Source organism: Canis aureus, chromosome 31 (genome assembly GCF_053574225.1).
Source record: "Canis aureus isolate CA01 chromosome 31, VMU_Caureus_v.1.0, whole genome shotgun sequence".
Taxonomy (NCBI): domain Eukaryota; kingdom Metazoa; phylum Chordata; class Mammalia; order Carnivora; family Canidae; genus Canis; species Canis aureus.
The window spans coordinates 25,945,698-25,960,581 of record NC_135641.1 but is presented as its reverse complement, the minus strand read 5'-3'; the positions used below and the strand labels follow the sequence as shown (position 1 = coordinate 25,960,581).

The 14,884-nt window shown below is 39.3% G+C and overlaps 1 pseudogene; it reads right to left on the bottom strand.

Moving 5' to 3' along the window:
• Positions 1–5,825: 5,825 nt before the first annotated feature.
• LOC144302174 (malate dehydrogenase, mitochondrial pseudogene) overlaps positions 5,826–14,884 on the bottom strand; it is an 82,639-nt pseudogene continuing 73,580 nt past the window's right edge.

The following is a 14,884-nucleotide window of genomic DNA, read 5'->3' as shown; positions in this document are numbered from 1 at the left end:
TTGGCTTCACCTGTGAAATAGGGAATTAGCTTACTGACCTTGAGCGTTTTTCTGCATTTGAAGTGAGAAAATATGGTCAGAAAGTTCTTAGTTACAGAAAGCTCTGTTCTACCTGTGAGAAGGATTATTACTATGTTATTAGACTCCTATGTATGGGGTCTTCCTTTCTCTGAGGTGACAATTCTATATTCTCCTGTCAAAAGAAATATCTTCCTTCTAAATGAGAGATTTTAAAGATAATTTTTGGCTGTAACTTTTTCACATATTCATTGGAGGAAATTTGGAAATCCAGAAACATATTTTTTTTAAAAGAAAATCATTACCTAGATAGAACTACATGCACATACAATTTGAATTCAGTTATTATAATTTTGCCTTTTTTGAGCTTTTTTCCCCAAATCGTTAAATGTTACCTATACGTGTGTATGTTATATGTGCATCCTATTCCAACATCAGAATGCATCATAATGTATTTAAGTGGCATAACTACACTTTTTAAAATGTTTTATTTAAGTAATCTCTACAACCAACAGGGGGCTTGAATTCCCAATCCCAAGATCAAGAGTTTCATACTCTTCTGACTGAGCCAGCCAAATACCCCTTTAATACTTTGGGAGTGTATTAGTGATTTCCTTAATATAGGTTTAAAGATTACATGAATTCCCAGCTAGAATCTCTCTGAGCCTTACTATGGATAGGGTGCCCATGTATTCTCTTGTTGGACACAAGGTACATATTTTTTTTATAGTAGAAAGTCATATTATTGATAATTGTGCCATGACAGAAAGTATAAATCTGAACCATTTTGAGCAAAGTGGGTCATATGACCACTCTATTTACAGTCACAAGGAATTTTAAGAATATCACTAACCAGAGGCAGTATAGCATAAGGCTAAAAACACACTTTTAGAATCAGAGCATTTGGGTCCAAGATCCAGATCCACCATTGTTAGCAAAAATGGCATAATGACACTGAATCTCAGTTCCTTTGTCTCATTTCTAAAATGCAGGCTGTTACTTGAATCTCAGACTTTTCTGCATTTGAAGAAGAATGTAAATGAAAGCCTATTGTAGCTGAAGTAAGCTCTCCTGTTGAACAGATTTTTTTTTTTTTAATGACACTAGTGTAATAGAGCTAGGTTCTCTTACATCAGCATTCTTCACAAGGATGTCCTAAACAATTCACATTCTGCCTGAATATGTAAATGATTACTCTGATAGGAGACAGGAGAATGAACCACTGACCCACACAAGGAGAATCTATATTTGCCCCTAGTTGGATCTCATTACACTCCACACAAAAGGATAATTAGTGTTCTCTGTAAAGCTGCCCTTTAGCTTTATTGACCACTGGTTAAAATCATATGCTATAGTTTGGAAATCTTTTGACCACACTAGTCCTTTATCCTCTGATAATATTTGGGACACTGGGATTATGCCTGTATGGTCTGTTTTAGTCATAAAAAATAGAACTTTAACTCTTCCAGGTACTATATATAAATTGATTCCCAATTTCCTAATGAGGATCATGCTTGAATTCTCTGAAGCCTCATAATGTCTTCCAGACAGGAGAAGAATCATGGGCCACAAGGCAATCAAACAGTTATCTTCTAGTTGCGTTCTTCTCTCTGAATTACGAGAAAGAAGCTAAAATGCTTATAACCCTACAAACTAAGGCACCCAGATCTTCACATATATCACAATCATCTTGTTGGAAATGTTCTACATACACAGAGCTGACCATGCAAGGATAACTGACTACATTAATGAGACACTTGCTCTTGTCATAGTCATCAATGTGACCATTTTTCAGTTCAATATTCAGCTGAGAAGTTTCATCATCCCTTTGATAAAAGGTACCTTAAGTATGAATCTTTGATTTATCAGCCTCCTTCGGATTTTTTGTACATTTCTCTCTCCTTCACTGTACCTCATACAATGCCTTTGATCAATACTTGTGAAATGAACAAAACTATTCCCACCTTCTTTCCACTGCACATCCAAAACACTCATACCTTTACAGTAACCCAAATTCTTTCAGTTTCTCCTTCACCTGTGCTTTAGTGAGAACAATAAACATGGAATTACAATAACTGAGCTTCAGGGAGGTAACAGAGGGAAGCTACAACTCTTTACTACAGAAGAATTCCAATTAAAAAATGTAGAAGGGATGAGGAAACTAGAAAATGACCTCTAGGCTAAGCACGGCAGCAAGCAAGATCTACCAAGAGATGCTAAAACTGGTGGGTAAAAGTTCAAGTGGAAACAGGATATGTATATAGTCTCAAAGTATGTCCTCTAAAAAATTTAATAATCGCAAATGGAAAAACAGTAAGTTTACAGTGGAGAAATCCAGCAGATGCCATCTTTGGCAAGTGATCAAGGTTAATATCATCAATAGAACATGTCAATGTAATACACATGTTATGTTCTGAGAAGGACCTATCACCTCTGTGGTTTCCTTCCCAATGTCTTCAATAGAATCCTGAGAAAATATCAGACAAATCAAGACTGAAGGATATTTTACAAAATAACTCATCAGTACTCAACAAAAGTGTTAAGATCATGAAAGACAAGGAAACACCCAGGAACTGTTCCAGATGGTAGAAGACTAAGGAAACATGACAACTGACAGTGATGTGGGAAACAGAAATGGATCCTGGGAAAGAAAAAAGGACACTAGTGGAAAAGTTGGTGAAATCTGAATAAAGTCTGTACTTTAGTGAATAGTACCGTACCAAGGTTAATTCCTTAGTTTTGATTATTGTTCCATGGTTATTTAAGACGTTAATGTAAAGAGGAGTTGCCTAAAGGGTATACAGGATCACTCTACTAGTTTTACAACTTTTTTGTAAGTCTAAAATTATCTCAAAATAAGCAGCTTACCAAGTAACTGAGCTTGAATGCTAACACTGCTACCATCTGTGGCATGTCCTTAGGTAAGTCGCCTAACCTCTCTGAACTTCATCTTTCATCATGTCTAAAACTAAAGGAACAGTACCTACCTTTTGTTAATGTGAGGACAAAATTAAAAAAGAAATCTGAACACCTCCCACACCTTTTTAAGATTTATTTTTTTTTATTTATTTATTTATTTATTTATTTATTTATTTATTTATTTTTCATTCATTCTAGAGAGAAAGAGTACATGAGTGGAAGAGACAGAGGGAGAGGGAGAGAGAATCTTAAGCAGACCTCTCTCTGAACGTGGAGCACGACTTGAGGCTCCATCCCACCTAGGACCCCTGAGATCACAACCTGAGCCAAAACCAAAAGTCAGATGCTTAACCGACTGTGCTGCCTATGCGTGTTCTGGGGGTACTTCTAAAACTAGAAACTCTTTAAAAGTATATTATATTTATTACTATATTGCCCTATCCACTTAGGGTTACCAGATAAAATACAGGATGCCCTCTTAAACTTGTGTGGTTTTTTAAAATATTTTATGTATTTACTCATGAGAGATACAGAGAGGGGTAGAGACACAGGCAGAGGGAGAAGCAGGCTCCCTACCAGGAGCCTGATGTAGGACTTGATCCCAGGACCCCAGGATCATGACCTGAGTCAAAAGCAGATGCTCAACCACTGAATAACCCGGGTGTCCCACCCTGTTAAATTTGAATCTCAGATAACCATTCTACTATAAATATGTCCCATGTAATAATTGAGACACTTCCCTTAAAACTCATATTTTTGACTAACATTCAAACCAACTTGGTATCCTATATTTTTATTTACTAAATCTGGCAATCCTACTTCTACCCAATTTCCAATTGTCAGTCCCTTTCTTTAAGACACTCCTTCCTTCCTTCCTGGAGCCTCTCTTTATACAGTGCTGATGCTCTCAGCTCTAGGATCCTCTGGCGTAACAATTTCACCTAAGCACCATGGCAGCCCATGCTCCAGGAGAGAAACACGAAGGTTAGTCAATGACAGGAGTTTGACTCTGGCAAAGGGAGTTCACGGGAAATGCATGACTCAGAGGAATTTTCTCTCTGACTTGCAATTGTGCAAAATTTATTTTTAAAATTTTAGGGTATTTTTATTACCCACCCCTTACAGCAGCCCAGTGATAGAAGTGTTATGCAAATTGTTAGGCCACAAGGAAATAAAATCACAACTACCAATAGTGCAGAAGATGGACCACCTCTTGGGATCTGTGGGGAGGGAATGAGGGAAAAAGAGGATTTGGGCACAATGCTTTCAATGTACATTATTGGACCACATAGCAGAAGTACGCCTGTTCCTGTCTCTTGACGAGAAACTGAGGCTGAGGGAAGAAAACTTAGACTCTCTCTACCTCATATATATGGAAATAATCATCTTTTTACTTTAGGGCTGTTCATTACATCTACATCTTTCTTTTGTATACCATCTGGTCATTAAGGCTCTGCATGAAGGCCGCCTCTTTTGTGAGTTTGTACTTCGGATTCTCCAAACTGGATATGGTTTGTTTTTCTGACTCTCCATGTTACTTTGAAAAAAGTCTAAGACCTGTACCCAGGGTCACAGACACATGTGTCTGCACTTTATCTCCTTTTTGGCTTTGAGGGTAAGGATTGTGTCATGTTCATGTCAAGATTTCCTACAGTGCCTCCAAAGCAAAGGTGACACTTTCTAAATTGGGAGTGAAGAGGCCCAAGTCCCGGATCAGATTAGCCACTGACTTGGCATACAGGTAACAGCACATACTGTTGCAGCTACAATTTTACCATTGGTAAATGGCTCCTGCTTATTCCCATATATAATCACCCAGATGATTTCAGAGATCCTTCCGGTTCCAGCATTCTGCCCTCTGGGACTCTGGTTTCTGATGGAGCGGGCATCTGAGTCATGGTCTCCTGTTGCCAGTGCCTTCCTGGCTGCCGAAAAAGACTTCCCATGGGTATCCTAATTTTCCCTTTTGGTTGAGACTCCCACTTTCCCTTCTCTTCATCTCAGAGGTAGATCAGAAACATTAAAAGTAAAGATCTTCTGTAGGACATGTTCCAGGCTCTAGGGACACCTGAGTGAGAATAATAGGCTTTCCATGAATCAGCAGCATGAAACCGTAGGGCATCTTTCCCCTTCCTTCAGGTAGGATGTTTGCTGCTTCAAAGGGAAGATGCAATTTTATTCCATCCAACAGTAGTCACAATCACTAAGTGTATGCATTGCTTTAGAAGATATTCCTGCTGGATTTAAGTAGAGTAACACACTTCATCTTTGGGCCACTGGTTACCAGCTGTTTCACAACAAAAACCAAGTGAATAGGGCACCCCGGGTGGCTCAGCGGTTTAGCACCGCCTTCAGGCCAGGACCTGATCCTGGAGACCCGGGATCAAGTCCCACATCGGGTTCCCTGCATGGAGCCTGTTTCTCCCTCTGCCTGTGTCTCTGCCTGCCTCTCTCTCTCTCTCTCTCTCTCTCTGTCTCATGAATAAATAAATAAAATCTTTAAAATAAAAAAAAATAAATGATTAAGAACTGTTCTTCCCCTCAACGTATTTGGTAGAAATCAAATAAGATACAACTAGTAAATGGTTATTTAGAGAGTGTATACCACACACCAAGTACCCAGCTAAGTAGTTCACATATATCATTTAATCCTTCCTGATGTCCTTGCAACTTTGGTATTGTTATTCCCTTTTTAAATTTTTTTTGAAAAGAAAATCAAAGCCTAGTTTTTTTGACACACCCACAGAGGGATGGCAATTTGGAAGGGATGGCGAGGCTAACATGACACTCATGGTTACCACAACTGAAACACCAAGGGGTGGGAGATGGCTTCACAGATACATAATGTCTCTAAAGTTAGGGCAATGGACTGCTCGCTAGTTGCTCTCTCATTTCATGTTCTTTATGATCACCTCTCTCTTCTTGATGGAGGCCTTCAGCTCAGGGATGGCGTCTGCTATCATCTCTTTGAAAGGGGAGATCTTGCCGATGCCTAGATTCTTCAAGGTGCCCTTTTCCCCCAGCTGTAATGGTGTGGGAAAATAGGCACAGTCTGTTTCTTGGGACTTAAGGAAGGAGCATTTGACAACTCCTTCCTATCTGTTCACTGCATCCACAAGGGAGAAGAAAAACCAGGCTCCAGGATAGTCATGGACAGGGTGGTAGAGCCTGCTCTACCATTGGTCTTCACCACTTCTATGGGAGCCTTCCCAGTGGTGGCTGTCAGCTGGTCCTGGGGAAAGTCCACCTTGGGAGCACACTGGAAGATCAGGGGGATGATGGTCTTCCCAGCATGGCTGCCAGGGAGGAACATTGGCTCAAGGTGGATCCAAACCCTTCATTTCTGCAACAGAAGTGTTGGCTCTGACAATGCCAGGGTTGTCACCCCAGAGATTTCAATGGGGTGATATGCTCTATGTTTCTTGAAAACTTCCATTGCATGGGAATGGAGTTAACCAGATTTGCAATGCTACAGATCATGGCCTCAGGCAATGCCGAGCAGGCAGTCGCCAGGATTGGCCACAATTGAGGCACTGGTGTTGAACAGGTCATCCCGTGTCCTGCCTGGTTTTCTCCGGGCTTCTGCTGGAATAACCACCACATGGCAACCTTTCAGGCAGTCTGGCAGCTGCTCAGGTGCCAGGCATTCTTTCACAGTTGCTCTGGTCTCCATGTGGCTCAGATCTGTGGCCACTTGGGGCGTATGAGCAATATCATAGAGGGTCAGGGGGACTCACTAAGGGGCTACCTGATTCCTTGGGACGTTCCTAGCATGGCTATTTTAGCATTGTTCTGAGCCAAAGTGCTAAAGCTGCAGACCGAGAGGGGTAGCAGCAGGGCTGGTGAGGGCAGGGCAGAGGAGCCGGTGGTGGGCAGGTGACACCAATGACCTCCACACTGCACAGGACCGCCCAGCCCTGCTCTGCCCAGACTCTGGTACTGTCATTCCCATTTGAAAGGTGAGGAAGCCTGTGCTCAGTAAGTTTAAGCAAATTGTCCAAGGTCATGGAGCTAGCAAATAATTAGAATAGGATTCAATGCAACCCCTAAAATGTGGCTGTGTAACTACATACTGCCCACTTCTCACATGAAAATGCTTTAAAATCAGAAAGCATCATACACATGCATTGTCACTTAATCCTCGAAACATACCTGGGGAGTGATGAGGCAGGAATCTTTATCCCCACTTTATAAATAAACATGGATTGGCTCCATTATCATACAGCTCATAAGTGATGAAACTGGAAATCCAGCCCATTGTCTGGTTCCATGACCAGCTGCACTCACCTAAAGAGAGAAGCATAAACTTAAAGTTCAGTCTGAAAGCAGAATGACATATATTTAATACTAGAAGGAGGTCACGCCATCTTACAAGAGTATAGCTCTACCCTCTCCATGTCTTCTGAGTCAAATTGACTTATTTTATCTGGAACAAGGAGTTTTCCTGGTGTCAGCACCTCATAGCCCAAAATGGACTTTTCTCTGTCTCATGCATCATCCCCAAAGCAAAATTGCCAGCAAAGTCCTGCTTCCAGAATTTTTATTATCTATAATGATGCTGCGAACTAGGGGAAGGAGCTCTGTTCCAGGTATCAGCAGTGCCTATACTGCTAGCAGGGAGAAATCCACCTTGCACTTGGTCAGGAAAGTTAATTTGATATGAGACGAGAAAGATGGACCTGTGCCCTCAGTGTGATGTTCTTGCAGAAGCACTTTGCTGATTGTTAAAGACTTTTTTTTTTCTTAAATCAAACAAAATCTAACAAAACTAAAAAGTTAGAAGGCTCCATTTTCTGAGCAAGCAATGAAATCTCTAACTAGAAGGAAAAAAAAAAAGGTCTGACATGAGGAATTCTGCAAACTGAGTGTTGGGTGATCTTCCCCGAAATGTGAGGATTCAGGCCCCTAGAATCCTCAGGTAGGACTGGAAGGTACTGCTTCATTTGAGCCTTGTGATTAAGAAGACATGTGAATAGGGTGTCCAAAGAAGGATTAAGTGGGAGAGGAGTTGTTTACATGAAAGCTGTAGCTTTTTTATTTCTTTGCCAATATCCCCTCTGCAGGCCTCAAAAAAAAGCAGGCAGGTTGCAGGGGATGTTAATCAACTGTAAACAAACAACCCTGGAAAAAGATCATATGGTCTGACAGGCCCAGGGCTCCATGAATAATAAGCACCTTCACTTATACAGCACTTTATAGTTCACAGTACACTTTCAATTAGATCATTTCTTTTGATCCTCAACAATAAGGGGAGGTCAGCTGGGATTAGCACCCCATTCCACACCTGAGAAAGCTGAAACCAGGACAGGAAAGAAATGTGCCCACGGTTACAGGGCTAGCTTGTAGCAGAACAAAAATTTGAACCTCTGTCACTGACTCTAGAATACAGGTTTCCCCCTATTATGCCACATTATCATAAAGCAAATGTTGAAAACAGTCATACCTATTGTTTGAGTATAAGCAAACTTCCTTACATAGTTGCACTGAAGTTAAATGAATAAAATCTACCTTCACCATCCAAGATTGGAAAACAAAAAGTATAAACAAAATTAAACATGGGCAAGTAACTGAAAGGTCACCACCTACTAAACGGAATTAAAATGAATCACTTAGGATCTCATTCAAAGATCTATTATTGCTTTGGTAGAAAGGTATTTCACTTTCAGGCTAACTAAATGCTACAACTTCTTTAAAATGAGTATTCTATACAAAGATAGGTCTAGTCTCTGCCATCATTCACCCATTCCACAAATATTTGTCTTGTTTCATGCCAGTTACTGACCTTCCCAAGTTGACTGTGAAAATACTTTGGTAGGTTGGTTTCATGGAGGAAGAAATAACGATCACCATTTTTAGCACTGACCGTGAAATAACAAATGTTTATTTAAGATAAATATTTTCCTCATACGTAAAATGAGGAGGACATTGCCTCCTGCTACCAGGATTATTTAATGGAGGATTAGATGAATTAATAGAGACCATTCGTACAGTTCACCTGTACTTTTTAAATAAAATACTTTGTTCTAAAAAACTCTTTAAAAAAGTATAGGTACACGTGAAACAAGTGAAAGAGAAGTCTCCGTTTGAGTGGAGTGGGTGGCAGGGCTTGCACAGAAGTAAATCCAAGCCCTCGTGGCCATGGATGTCTCTGGCCCAGCAGAGTCCGGTTACAAGGCCACTGTGCAGAGAGAGCTCCCACCACTCCTTCATAATCCCAGGGTACTTTGTACCCGCCTCTCTAGTAGGCCACCACATTTTATTATCATAAGGAATCTTTGCCTGCCCTCCACACTAGACTGAGCGCTCCTTGAGGATGGGCGCTATGTCTTGCTCTGTGTCCCTACTCCAGAACATTCCCCATATAGTCTCGGATTCGCTGGACCTCATTAATTAATGTGTTCTGAATAAACGCATGCATTAGTGAGTGAGCAAATGAACAGTAAGTCTCTTTAAGAAGGTAATGTTCTTGGAAAAGCTGAATCACCAGAACAAATACAATTAAGATAATACTCTGTTGCATTACTCTACTGCATTTCAAAACCTAACAATCATAAGGTAACATCTCTAATTTTGTAAATGGAGAGGATGCCAGCCTTGATGGACCTGCCAAAGCCAGTAAGTCAGGGTCTGAGAACGAGGGATCCAGGCATATAGTTCCCAGACACATTCCTAGTCCTAAGGAGAATCACTGCTATCAAGTTTATCACCAACATCCTCCTGATTATCAGAGGTCAAGAGCACAAGCAGCAAACCATTTCTCTACTGGCTTAGGCCAAGGAGAGGCTTGATAGAGTGCCAGGAAGTACAATGAATGTTTTACCTTACAAATGCTGAGGAGACAACATGTTCCTTTTAGCATTAATTGCTTCATTCAAAAGAAGCCATTTCGAATCAGTCTGGCCTTTTTCCTTGATGAGCAATTTCAGGCTGCCTACCAAAGCTTTTGTTTGTTGGGAGGAGAGAGGAAGAGAAAGCATTTTGTTAAGGCATTTTAATTTTCATATTTAATGAAACAGATTGGGTAGCAGGTTCCTCTGATTTTATTTTCCTGTTCCCTGAATACCTTCTTCTGTATTACATATTCTGCTGGAGCTTCCTGCAAGAACTTTGCTACATTTCACAAGTTAAGGCTGTCAAATGTTACCCACTGAATCAAATATATTTCTTGTGCCAATATTCGGTTGTTATTATTATTGTAACAGACCAATCATAAATCTCAAAGCTGGAGAGAAAGAGAACATGGACTGATGTTTCCCCATATTCTCTTGAGCACATAAAATTATATAACTCTCTGAAGCCTTCGTATTATTGCTGCACCTAAAATGCTTTGCATTCTTCACAGGAGAAATTCTTTAAAGGGGTTACTTTTCCTGGGTAAGAGAGAATTAGACGATCAATCAGAAATTTCATTGGTTTTAATTAATTAACAGGGATACAGAGAAAAAAAAAACACCACTGGATTGGAGTCAGGAGACAAGCTCTCTCGTTTCAGCTATTATTTATTATAGTGTTTTCTTCTTTTTCTCCCTGATAAAAGGAGGGCAGAGAGATTTTGTCTGTTTTGTCCATATTTAGAACAAAGCAGTAACAGAGCCTGACCCATAATAGAGGCTCAATCAAAATTTGTGGAATAAATGAATAAGATCATTCAGCTGTTTGACTTGGTTTTCCTGGGCCTCAATTTCCTTCTTTGTTAAAAAACCAAAAGTGTTGATTATGTCTGTGTTTCCTACCTCACAGATGAGATAAATGATGGCTTTGTGAAACTGTTGAGTTATGCACATAATTAAAGGAGTAGCATCATTAGTAATAGCAGCAGGTCTGCACTTGATCAGCTGTGTGACCTTGGCCAAAACATTTGAATTCTCTAGGCTTTCAATTTCTCATCTGTAAACGGACAGGATTGGACTAGACGATCCCTAAATTTCCTTCCAGTTCAAACCAAGACCTTAAACAAGTCAACAAATACTTTAGTATCTACTCTATGCAAAATACTCTTCTAGGAAAAAATACCGAGGTATAATCTAAGAGATTTCAAAGAAAAATAAAAACAATAACTTTTCTAAAATACTTTCTCTTGGTTATTTTTCTAATATAAAAGCAGGCCATTAGGGAAAAGCATGGGAAGATGTGAAAACCAGATTTCACAAGAAAAGTCATTTGGGGAAATCAAAAATTGAGTTAGCTGCTGGTATGCATCTTGTGGAGATCATTCTGACCTTCCAAACTGCTTGTGCAACAAACTTGGATTTGACATTTGGTGTTGGCTTTTACAATCTACCTAATGAGAAATATCTTTACAAAGAGTGACAGCATGCTGCTTAAAACTGTTGAAGAAAATAAATAGGCTATTGTGATTTAAACACGCTACTTCCTTTGAGTGTGTGGACAACTCAAGGCAATTCCAGTCACAAAAAGAATAAGCATTTTCACAGCTCTCAGAGGAATTCATTGATTCAAGGAGTCAGAAAATTTCCGCCAGAACTCAACTGATCCAATGAAGGAACCAATCCATCAACAAATATGAATGGTATACAGATACTAGACACTAGGGAATTAAATATGTGAGACAACAACACTTGCCCTCAAGGATATTTATAAGATCATCCATGATATAAAGCTAAAAATCCTTCCAATATAACATGCCCCAAATTAATTTCATACTTTTAAACCCCAAACCTACTCAACTTCATTTGGCCTATCTTGAAAATTCCCATTTCAGTTCGCAGCTTTACCTACACAAACAAATAAAGAACAACTTTTCTTGATGCCTACTCTCATTACCAAGACTTAGTATCATAAATGACCCCATGAAATCCAAAGGAAGGCATGGGAAGACGTCTAGGAGGAGAAGTACATTCAGCAAAACAGATAAAGCTCTGCTTCAATAATAAATTATCAACGTATCAATGGTTTAACACAACAAACATTTACTGCTTACACAAGTTATAGCCTGATGGAGGTTGGCTGTACTGAGTGGTTCTTTGAAGCCATCATTCAATAATTCAAGTTGCTTCTACCTTTACACTACCATGGGTATATTGTCTTCCAGACTCACCATAAGAAGAGAATGGGGTATAGAATATATGAGTTATTTTTAAAGGTCAAGCTTAGAAGCGCTTTATGTCTCTACTGCTCATATCCCATTGGCCAAAACTTAGTACAATAAAACTCAGTCCTAATTCAACCTCAGATAGGCTAGTGAGTGTAGTCTTTTAGCAAATCCAGGGAGAGAAAATTGTGTGGTAAACTCAGAGTGTTCTCTTCACCACAAGGGCTGATATACCTAAATTAGATTATCTCTCCTATTTAAAAGAGATTTTCTAGGCACTAAGACCCACAAATTCTCAAGGTTGTCTACATAACTGACAGGATCTATTCATGATTAAAGTCTTTCTACAATTCTGTGGTTTCATGCTGTAGGAAAATAAAAATTTATAGATCTGTGTTTTTACTGTCACCTGCCTCACTCTGGGACAAAATACTTTTGCTCATATAGTGCTGCACAGTCTAATAATTTACCTTTAGCATTTCTACAAGCCTTTTTTTTCTTTTCTGTTACAGAATAAATGCTCCACTACTCATGTGTTTTCCCATGTTCTCCACAATCATTTAAAACTGCAAAGATTCCAACAAGACCTGGGCTCTGATGGGAGTATCTGATGATGGGAAGAAATTCAGAAGATTTTTAAAACCCTGGAATCACTCAACCCACACCAGCAAGGCTTACCATGTTTGCCTTTTCTGCTAAAATTTAGACCAAATTTCTTGAGCCCTCTTAGTATTCTTGCCTCTCTGGACCCATTTAGCCAACTAACCCTCATTTATCTTTTAGGTCTAAACCTATATACTACTTTTCTTTGGAAAACTTTACTGGCCTCCCAAGTCTGGCTGGGTGTCCATATCATGTGAAAGCAAAGTACACTGCTCATCTTTCTCACAGTTTTTGCCACAGTCTGGGTTAATAGCCCTGATTTTTTTTTGGAGGGAGGGTTATTCAGTGTTCCTCAATGAACTATAAGCTGTTTGACACACATGGATTGACTTGTCATGGTAGTAGTGGTACTGGCTGTGTCTCCATCTTTGAAAGCCATTTAGATCCTCAAAATCATGTTTGTTGAATAAATGAATGAATGGATGAGCATATGCATGAATAACAGAAAGTAGCAGCTAAATAAATTTTGGAATAATTGTGAGGGAGGCCAAATGATGTCAGCACTTGCTGACCATAGTTGAAGCCCATGTAGATAGGAATAAGAAAGTTTCAGAAGGATTAACTTTCATAAAACTTGCTCTGGTGGCCTCAGTTTAAAAGTATTTGTACTCCATAATCATAATACCTATAAGTCCTTAGGTCTTTCTTATGGAAGTGAACATAATGTGACTTTTTGTCATAATGTCTTTTTCTTAGGACTTTAACTAGCTGGTGAACTCTAGAAGACAAGGACTGGTCTCTGTCTCAGTATATTTCTCAATACTTATTTCAATGCCCTATATGTAGTGGGACTTCTGAATATGCATTGTAGATACTGTATCCTATAAATGCATGTTGAATTAAAAATAGATACAGCATACAGAATTTTATATCTCAACACATACCTTGTGCATCCATGTTGATTCTAATTCCATCTTAAGATCTCTGTTCCTAGTCCATCTCCCATTTGATACTCATATTTAGGAATATCAATGAAAAATAGTTTATAGAGCATAAAGTAGATATATGCCTTCTGGAAAATCCTTACTCCTTATGTCTTAGTTTTCTTTCTTCCTTTCTTTTTTTGTAAGTAAAGGGTAGCTATTGTCGTCCTGGCTAAATCACAATGTAGTATGTAACTTAAATTGGATCCTGTTTGTTATCAAACTTGTAATATGGGAAAGACTTTTAACCATTTTTTTAAAAGATTTTATTTATTCATGAGAGACACACACAGACAGAGGCAGAGACACAGACAGAGGGAGAAGCAGGCTCCCCGCAGGGAGCCCCACGTGGGACTCGATCCCCTGATCGGGATCACACTCTGAGCTGAAGGCAGAAGCTCAAACACTGAGCCACCCAGGCATCCCCTTTTAACCATTTTATAACCTTTATTAAATGTCACCTGAAGGCAGATTGGCTGGTGTCCACGGGGGATGAGCTCAGCTTCCCACCTTCATGTGATAATTATGTCAAGTCAACCAACCTGTTTCTTTGTATATCCCTTGGGACCAAGCAATTTAGCTTTTGTCTATAAAATACTCAAATGGGTAGGAAGAGTAATTCATACTAACCTCTTGTTATTCTAAATTATTCCCATTCATATCATCCAGTAGAGAGAAAGGCAATGATATCAAATGTCAAAGTAAAGATTACAAAAAAAAAATAAAAAAACTGAAACAATATTACAATGCTCCAGATTTGAGCAATAAGAACTTACTCTCATTATCAAATTCACAAAGAGAAACTGAGTTTCCCAAATTAACATCTTTTCCTATTATAAATTTTTGCCAAGAAACAAAATCTTTCCTATTTCTTTTTCATTTCAGCCAGAGGATCAGTTGACTCAGAACCTTGAGCAGTGCGTGAGTTCCCATATTACCCCCACCCTGAGTTCTCTACTAACAGAATTGGGGTAATTCCTCAGAGGGTCTTCCAGATTCAATTAATCCAATCAAACCTTCCTCATGTTCCACTAGTTAAAAACACCGGGAAGTTAACAGATACAAACGTTATCACAATGCCTGTTGCACACACCCAAAATAATTTAAAAAACACAAGCAAATTGCCAGCCCTTAGAACCAAGATCCCAGTCAAAATGACATACCTAGTTCTCTCTCAAGGTCTGCAACATTAAGACACACATAGCTGTTGCCAAGACCCAAGGATATCAGGCTAAAAGAAAATAAAGAGAAAAAGTAATATTCTTATCTTTTAGCCTTACCAATCTCTTTGTCTAGAATCCACATCTTA